Genomic DNA, 9,208 nt, shown 5'->3' on the forward strand with positions numbered 1-9,208 from the left:
AGCTAAATGTGAACAGAGTGGAGCGGCAGCAATTTCCACTTCTTAGTCATAGCATTCTGTAATCACTCCACATCTGGCTGCTCCAGGTTTTCTATTTGCTGCAACCCACCCACTGAAAGAAAACCCACTACAAACCGCTCAATGGTAAATATGGTGAATGCTGCCCTTTAGTTGCATTTTACAATGTGAGGAGAAATAAGATGGAATGAGTGAATTAGAGAAACAACGGCAAATTGCAAAGATTCGTTCAAGGAAGGACGGAATGAAAATTTAACACCATGCAGGGGTGAACCACAATCACCAGTGTCACCTTCTGACACGACGTGGATTTTACAATATTGTCATTACCATGACAAATGTTTTACTATTTTAAAAATACTGTGCTTTACTGTAGCTGCAATAACATGCAGGTAGAAAGCTATACAAGGAACTGGAGATACATGCACTAACTACTAATTTCCTCGATATAACACAACTCCAGGAACATGAAGATGTAGAAGGTAGCAATACAAGCTAAGCATACCAATTTTTCCAACACAAAAGTCTTCATCTACTCTCACTATCCGAGGAAGTGGAAACCCAGTGGATTAACTTGATGGCAATGTCCCCATAACAACTGGAAAACTCTGAGGCTATATGTGCTTCTCACTTTACCTCAGACTGCTTTGGGGGCCAACACAAAGGAGGATTCGCTTCAAAACTGAACGATACCAACTCTAAACTTAGAATCTGTATGCTTTTCCATTTTAATGCTGCTTTACTGTTCATTTTGCTGTTCAGCCCATTGAATTTGTCGTTCACTCGTTCCAAGGCTAATGTGGCTAGTAGCCACTGTTGTAGACCCAGACCCTGGAGCAATGTTTGAACATTTAATATTGAAGGAATCAAGAGAAACTGTGTGAATGTTAAGGTTGGATGTGGGAAACTTTTTTCACATTGCATTTATATGTAGCCTTGCGTAGCCTGACGCTATCCCCACACTTCATATTGCAACACAAGCTCAGCTGGTTTTGTTACATGAAAGGCCCCTCTGCTGCATGCTGCATTGGTATGTGTGGCTGTTGCTACCGTGTATAAATGTACTTGATTGACATGCCCCTTGGTACACTGACTGGTGTACTCACATTATATACTTTGGGTTTCCTGTCAAACAAATACGACTGTGATGCTTAATCTTACCCCGTGTCTAATGGGGAAGAATGAATGACATATAACTAATTAAGATACATTATAGGGCAGGCTACTCCTTCCAAAACACATAAGTCTAAACTTCACTGTCACTCCTATTTGGAGCCAATAAACATCTGGTCATGAATCAGAGTATCAATTATATTTTGTAATACCTTGACATCACATCATCCCTGTAAAGAAAAAAGAAAAAAAAGATACATTTTGGGTACTATCACCCTCCCCTAACACAAGATGATCTGTTAATTGCCAACAATTGTTCTACCATTTTTATCGACGGATCTATGCCTTTAATAGCGCCAAGTGAATTGGTCTATCGTCGGAAATGTTGCAAAATCAGTGAACAAAACTACTTTTTGGCAATACTGGATTTTCAGGGTTTTGAACCAATGCAATGAAATATCTTATCTTTTATAAAAGGTATTAGATTCACTGGATTAGTCTAAGATGAACATTTCTATCTGCTTACTTTATCTAGAAAAAGTTTCTCAATATAATTTCCAAGTATGTAAATTAATATACCACGTTATGCATCAATATTGGGCTATTAATAAAAGTTAAAGTATTATGATAAAAGATAATTGCTATCGTATCACCCACCCCTACCACAAACTGAGGCACGTCCACAACTCCATTTGTGTTGAAAACATTTGAAATTCAGAGAAAAATTCATGGTTGTCTTGTGCTGTGTTATTCCACATCAATAATATATCAAGGCAGAAGAAAAACGCAAGGGTATTGTGGAAAATAAAATTAACTAAAAGAGTTTCCGGTAAGTTTTGAAACCACGTTAAATGACTGTAAAGTTCCATCAAACACACTGGGGAAAAAAGGAAAATTGAAGGATGGTTTATGCTTTTATGCCCACATTGTTCTATGTGTGGGGTGTGTTTGTGCTTTGCCTTATACAAGTTATTTGTGATAAAGTGTTGTTGACAATACGAGTGAGTTCATGTTGAAAGGCACAACAAAATGCCACCCCTTAGTAAAAAAAAAAAAAGTCTTTCAACTACATCACTTTCTTTCCCACGATGGATTCTATTCTGTCTAACTTTGAAACATATCTTCAAAAGGTCACCTTGCTTTTTGAGTTTTTAGTTCTAATGTTGCAATCTCACAGTGTCGGTAGAAAGGGAAGTAGGGTTGGCCAATATGTTAAAATTTTTCAGCTGCAGTAAGCCCCATCTAGAGGCCATTGCCAATATATTCGCAAAGACGTGTCTCCGACATCCCACACCCATCCACAAGCAACGAGTTCGGTATATGATTAGCTTTTTCAGCCTAATGAGTAAACAAACTAAACACACAGAATTCAAGCCTCTTTCACAGAACTGACACTTAATTGCCTAATTAACTCATAAAACAGTGAACAAACTAAAACTCACCATAACCATCTTTGTTAGTCTTTCCACCATTCCAACAATCAACACTGTTTGGTTGAAATTAACCCATAATTCGCTGAGTCAAATGTGACTCTCTGCCATTGCTAGCCTTTTGGTGGGACTGGGCTTGCTGAATCATGTCTGTTGCTATACTGCCGTTCTCACTCATACTTCAAAGGCAGACCATTAAATTAACAAAATAAAATGACCAAAAAATAAATGTATATCACTCAAAAAGTAAATAAATAAACAAACAAACAACCACCGACGGACTCAGCCAAACTGCAATAGTCAATATATTAAACCAATTGCCCAAACCTAATCGAAACAACAGGAAAACACCCCTGATTCTGACTTTTCACTGGTGGTTAACCCTAGTGCTAATCTTGCAGTCATAAGGGCAGTATTTGACTCTTTTATCAGACAAATCACATTTGGCTGTTCCATACGAAGATTTGACTCTGTTCCTAAGTCTGTGATGTGAAAACAACAGATTTCCACACAGACAAACTAAAAGCGTGCATCCTGCTCTCAGTTCAGTTATAAAATCCAAGCGTACCACCGAGCGTTTCTCCTGTCCGGCTGCTGGCAGCGCCGTCAGCCAAAGACTCAATCACAATGGACCACGGTAGAGGAGGTTGCACCTCCATCTGGTTCATAAGTGGTTCAGCTGACTTCATTGACACGGTTACTTTATTGGTTTGCATCATGTTGGGTTTTTTCAGTAACCTTAATGGCTACTGCAGTACATTTTATGACTTCTATTGAACATCACTCGACACCATTTATCAGTCAACTAGCTTAACCAAGCTCTCCCTGCTTGGGTACACATGCCGTGTGGTCCCTAAACTCTGATGCATGTTGATGTAGGACCTCACACATAATTTAGATTATGCCACAGTTTGTAGCCATTTTGAGACTCGGTTGATAGAGATTACAGTCTGCCATGCTGTTGCTGCAGCACTGCTAGTTGTACAATGGTGCAGCTAAAACATCAAAAGTCCAGAGATTCAACTGACAAAATGCAGGTCAACTCAGGGTCTTCTTGACTGAAGACTCAAATAATCAACAGCCCTACTCGTCACACCAGTTAAATAGCTTAAATTAACTAAATTTGTTGGGTAATGCATTTGAAGCAGTTTGTTACCAAGTGACACCAGATGCAAAGAAACCGTGTACAGCTCCTTTAAAATGAGTTTGGATTAGTGTAAATACTGGATTTTATGTTTGATGAAAGTGCCAGTGATGGTGCATTTGCAGCCATCCTGCTATCAGTTTTCTTCATATGTCTGTAGTTCTGCTCACCAAGGGGGAGAAATCACAGATGTCAGAAACTCCCAATATGTCAGACTCTGAATTACAAATCTGAAGCTGATGTGAAGAGTTATCCTCACTCGACTGCTTGTAATGACAGTTCAGATAATTTAATGTAATGACATGACATAAGACCAAACCGAATGGTGCAAAAAAACAAACAAACAAACAAAAAATGAACAAAGTCTATTAAGGTGTTGGGGCACCACACTCTGCCTTGTTTAACAGTGTTGATGCTCATTAGCATAGATGTTAGAAGTCTGTGGAACTCTACTGGAGGGGTGAACACCACTGTTACAAAAGATAATTGAAGTTTTGATGACGCTGTTCAATTGTGTTGAGATGTAGTAACTGCAGAAGGCATAAGGTGTGACTCATATCATTTTCAAAATCAAACTATTCAGTGATCACTCACACCCTGTATGAAAACATTTGCATTTGTCATGTTGCTCCACTTATTTATTCAGATTTTTCTTTTAATTTGTTACATTTCAGTATGTTATTTGTTCATGTGTTGCACAAGCTGCTTTGAAAAGTCTGTTTACCGGCACATGTAGCTTGTGAGCATCAAGCCCATCTCAACAAGTCAGTGCAGGAAGATTTTTTTCTGTGCTGCAGGTAAGTGATGCACCACATAAAGTGTTTGCTCATTACTGAGATCTTACCCATTGCACGACAAAGTTTGCGTAATTAAAGATTCCGATTTTTTTTTTTTTTTTTTTTCATTTAAGGGGCTGAGAGCACTGTCAAAACACCAATTTCATAGCAGCACTGTGGCTGAAGGCATCTAGTTTAGACAGTGATGGCTGCTGCTGCTGCTGCTGTTGTGCTGCTGTCACTACGTGCACAGTGTACAGAAGGACAAAGTTAATAAGTCGTCGGTGAACATATTTGAGCATCTCGCAATCTAATGATCAGATACTTTACTTAGCAGCTGATGGAAAAAAAAAACAAAAGCTAAAAGTGACAAGAGATGCTTGTGCATTGGGATGCTGATGTTGGTTTGTCTTCTGGACATGTAAGCAGGTAACTGTTTGCTAAGACACTAGTTCACTGATAAGCTCATAGTACTGTATATCATGACTATGTTTCAGTGAGTTTATTTTCTCTCTCAGCCCCTGCTGAATGTGGCTTTAAATTTAAGATAACTGATTATAACTACAAAGCCAAACACTATAATCAATGTGAAAATATCATTAAACATGAGTACGGCCAAGGCGGGTTAAGATAAATATGTTCCAATAAATCATAAATAATCAGAAAATACGAGAATAAAGCTGACTGAGATCAAACACATATTTTTCACTGGTTTTATCCACATAACCCTTTGCAAAACAAACTAGTACAGCATAAGTACCATGTTTTAACCCACCAGTAATACTTATTGATGGTTCCTTTTCAGAAAGGTAGACACAAAAACCAGCACAGGACTCTTGCTGGCTTGTTTTTATGTATCACAATGCAATTACATCAGACTACATTATGAGTAATCTTTAGGGTGAGTCATGAGAAAGTCAACTTTGCTAAGATTTCAGTAAAGCAGTTTGTACACCATGGTGGACCGGATTCGCCATAAAACACTGTATGCTTTCTTTCATACCTTATTGCAGTTCTGTACAATGTAATGTCAATGTTGAAGTGATAGAGTGTGCCATATTACATAATTGTACTCTTAGCACTTAATTGTTAAAAACAATTATTAAAAAGCACTGCTATTGGTAATTAGTCATGTGCTGTGGCTTGAAGGCCATTCTACAACCCGAAATTACTTACAAAAATATAAAGAGGCATTTTGTTATTAGTAAACCTGAAGAGGTCTCAATTTGTACTGTTAGATTTTGTGGAACTCACACCATCTTTCACTGCCGATCTGTAGTAATTCTCTCTTTCTCTTATGTCTATATTGGCCTCCATCAGCCTCCAGGCTCTATGGACAGATGGTGGTCCAATAACACCAAACGCCACAAGAAATATTAGTCACTACAATGGTTAGATTGTCAGTACAATTATTCAGGAATCATGAATCTGAGCTTAAATGTTGGATAGGAAACAGGAGCTCACACTGTTCCCTCGACACACTTTAAGTGGTGATGTAACAAAAATTGGTCGGATGAAAACCTTTTTACGACCAGAATCACAATAAGGTAAACCTCAACTTAAAGGGGTGAGAATACGGTTGATTGCTAAGGCATCCGAGGTTTGGATCCAGTCACTACTAGGCAGTCACGACCACCACAGGCACAATTGGAGACATGCTAACTAAGGTTAGCTTTTGTTAACTCAAGCTTGGGCACAAAGCAGTTGCACACAGCTAACGATAGCTAGCCTGTTGTGTTGAACTCTGTCGCCTTTTCTTTGGCGACCGCAGACAAAAGTAACATTGACATAGTCTTAATGTAACAAAAAACGCACAAAGAAATTAATTAATTTCTCGTGTTTAACTAGCAATTGTAGGTTCGATCCGGCAATAAGACACATTAGCCAGTAAGACAACTTTGGAAGGGGTTCACATAGCAAACAGGTTATCTATGATTGCTGTTAGTTGGCCAACTCATCGTACTAGCTTGTAACTAACGCCTACGCCAACGCAACAAAAATTCATGCTCCAGCCTTTTGTTGTCCCACAGCTAATATGAAATATAACAGCACGGGGATGATGGCAAACTTAACGAGAAACCTTAACTACGCTATCTGTTAGCCAAGTTACAACTGGGTACAAGGCAACGATGATCATTTGGGCACACAAAGGCTCGGTCTATTCAATGGAACGGAACTGTTCTGGGGAACTACAATGCTACACTAAAAGTGAAAATGATAGGTTACACAATGACGTAAGCTATTATTTCTGCTTTTCGTTGCGAACCAACGTTAGTAGTGTGTGGGTATAGATCGCATATATTGAGTTAAGCACTGAACATTTACCCCTCATTTCAGATTATGTAGCAACCATGAACCGTTCTACTAAATGTTCCGTTCCGTTGAATAGTCTGAGTCATGAAAGCCAAGGCGGCGACAAACCCCCAACATCAGACTGGAGGTGGATAATGTTGGCTCAGCTTTACTTCACAAGGTGAATGGCAAACAAATCTACCTTGCATGAAGAACATTTTAACATCTCACTGTGGCTTACCTTCCAGTCCTATGAATAGCGAATTATCCTCTTCATGTCCAAAATACTGGGGGTTGAAACGTCGCACTTTTATCACCCAGCTAGCTAGCAAGCTAATTGAGCTAGCTAGCTTCTCTCCAATGAAGCAACACCGCAATTCTCAAAAATGCATAACGCATATCATTATATTCCAACGCTGCAATGTTATTCCCAACTTTGCCCATTTGATGGAAAGGCAGATGATGTAAATCCAACAGAAAACCGCTTCACAGGATCACGCATTTGTGGGGATCACTTTCCTTTCTCCAATGACAGCTGTCGTCGCACGAGTTCGGCTTATAACGTTATAGCTAGTTGGTGTTAGCCACCCAAGTCTACGGCCAGCAATTTTACCATTAACGTATAAACAAATCCAAGCCAAAGTCCAATGCGCTGCTGAAGTCAACTCTCCGTAAACCAAACTTTAAATGTGAATCCTCAGCGAATGTAAAGCGACGCGCAAAGCAAACGCTGGGTGCCGACCGCTTGGTTGGCAACTGGTTCTATTTTCTTCAGCATCGACAAGCTGCGGGACCAAGCGGCCAGTTAGGAGACTCTCGCAGCCAGCCTGCCACGCAGTAACAACCGCCTCCCAAGACAGGTAAAAAGAAACATTAGCTTGCCAAAAATCGCATTCCGCCTGCCACAGAGACCGAACTGCGAAATTACTATGAAATATCACTAAATTAAGTTGAAGATGACGCTTCGGTGTACTCTATAACGGTGGCCATATCTAATGATAAGTGGCACCGAAGCACAGCCCCTCTAGGCTCCTCAAAAAGTAGATCTACCTCCCCCTACCACAACTACGGCGCACACATCTTTCCAAAACGGTATGGCCCATCGAGAAAGGGATATTTTGCGAGTGTGGCAAATGCTTAATAACGTCGACGTGAAGACACATTGAAAAATACCACACAAACCATTTGACAATTTCTTCAAAATACTCTCTGACCCTGCGGAGGGATGTGGGCATTTGGTAAATAAAATAATGGCTATGGAAGGCGCGAAAAGATGGAGAACTGGATTAGAACCGAGTTGGAGCGGGATTGTCAACCGTTTGTGTTCCAGCTCATGCTAATGTTCGCCAGCAGCAGCTGTGGTGACTGCAACAATGATCAGTTTTCTCCGGAGCAAGAGAGGAAACACAAATATGCATTAACTTTAATACGTGAGTGTGGTGGTGTTGGTGGTGGTGGTGATGGTGGTTGTCTAGGGCTCGTCCAGTTAGCATCCGTTCAGCTAGACCAAACGAATCTCCACAGGTTAGGCCATGACAACATCCCACTTCCTGCCTTCTGTTTCTTTCATATACACATGAACGTACGCTGATGCAGGCGTTGCATCGGCTGTTTGGCAGAGGTAGCCTGGAAATTGTCAGACATACTGTACATGCAGGGGTTAAATTTCGGAAAAGCCCCCAGGGGTCGGCTTCCAGCAGCTATACATAATATGTAGTAGAACCGGTGAGTGTTACGTTTTTGCATTAATTTTACTTTTTTGGGCGTTTTTAGTTACAACAGAGTTTGTCCGAGTGAAGCCCAAAGAAAATTAACTGGAAATCAACACAGCCCTGTTCCTCTCAATGGTAAACCTTGGCACCTCTTTCTTAGACCATGAGCTCCCCCTGCTGGTTAACACAACGGAAGACACACACACACACACACACACACACACACACACACACACACACACACACACACACACACACACACACACTGTTTGCAATGTATTTGGAATTACTGTCAATTAATATTGGTCATTTCAACCAAATCAAATAGTAGTATGCAAATGGGTGCTAAATTAAAGGGAAGGCATGTATACATGTCAATAAATAAAATAAATCAAGCATCAAAATACAATAAAAAGTATGAATCCAATATTATTTCCAAACACTAATGAGCACTGAGAGAGAATAAGCGCCTTAAGTACAGAGTAGTTAACGTCAGCACAAGTGTTCACCAACATGTTACCCTTTGAGAAAAGAACGAAATCCTCATACGTAACAGTGTCGGTGAAACTTAATTTTTCAAATACACCATAAGCTATTTGTCAGTAAACAGGGTGGACCTTTGGATGCAGGGTTGGGAAATGTATCTTGCAGTGCCAGTGTTAGTGCATTCTTGGGTAATTTCAGTAGCAATTGCAGTTATCTTGCTTCAGAAATCCATGGATT

At 40.0% G+C, this 9,208-nt stretch overlaps 1 protein-coding gene across 8 annotated transcripts in view; it reads right to left on the bottom strand.

Moving 5' to 3' along the window:
• The window catches only part of kmt2cb (lysine (K)-specific methyltransferase 2Cb), a 68,488-nt gene extending 60,711 nt beyond the window's left edge, over positions 1–7,777 (bottom strand). For 7 of the 8 annotated variants that reach the window (XM_070974928.1, XM_070974929.1, XM_070974926.1 and 4 more), the window contains exon 1: positions 7,015–7,777. The gene's annotated coding sequence lies outside the window, so the exon portion shown is untranslated. The remainder of the gene's footprint in view (positions 1–7,014) is intronic. The other variant, XM_070974930.1, reaches the window with a different exon arrangement.
• Positions 7,778–9,208: the final 1,431 nt, after the last annotated feature.

The sequence above is a fragment of the Chaetodon trifascialis genome, chromosome 11 (genome assembly GCF_039877785.1).
Source record: "Chaetodon trifascialis isolate fChaTrf1 chromosome 11, fChaTrf1.hap1, whole genome shotgun sequence".
Lineage (NCBI taxonomy): Eukaryota > Metazoa > Chordata > Actinopteri > Chaetodontiformes > Chaetodontidae > Chaetodon > Chaetodon trifascialis.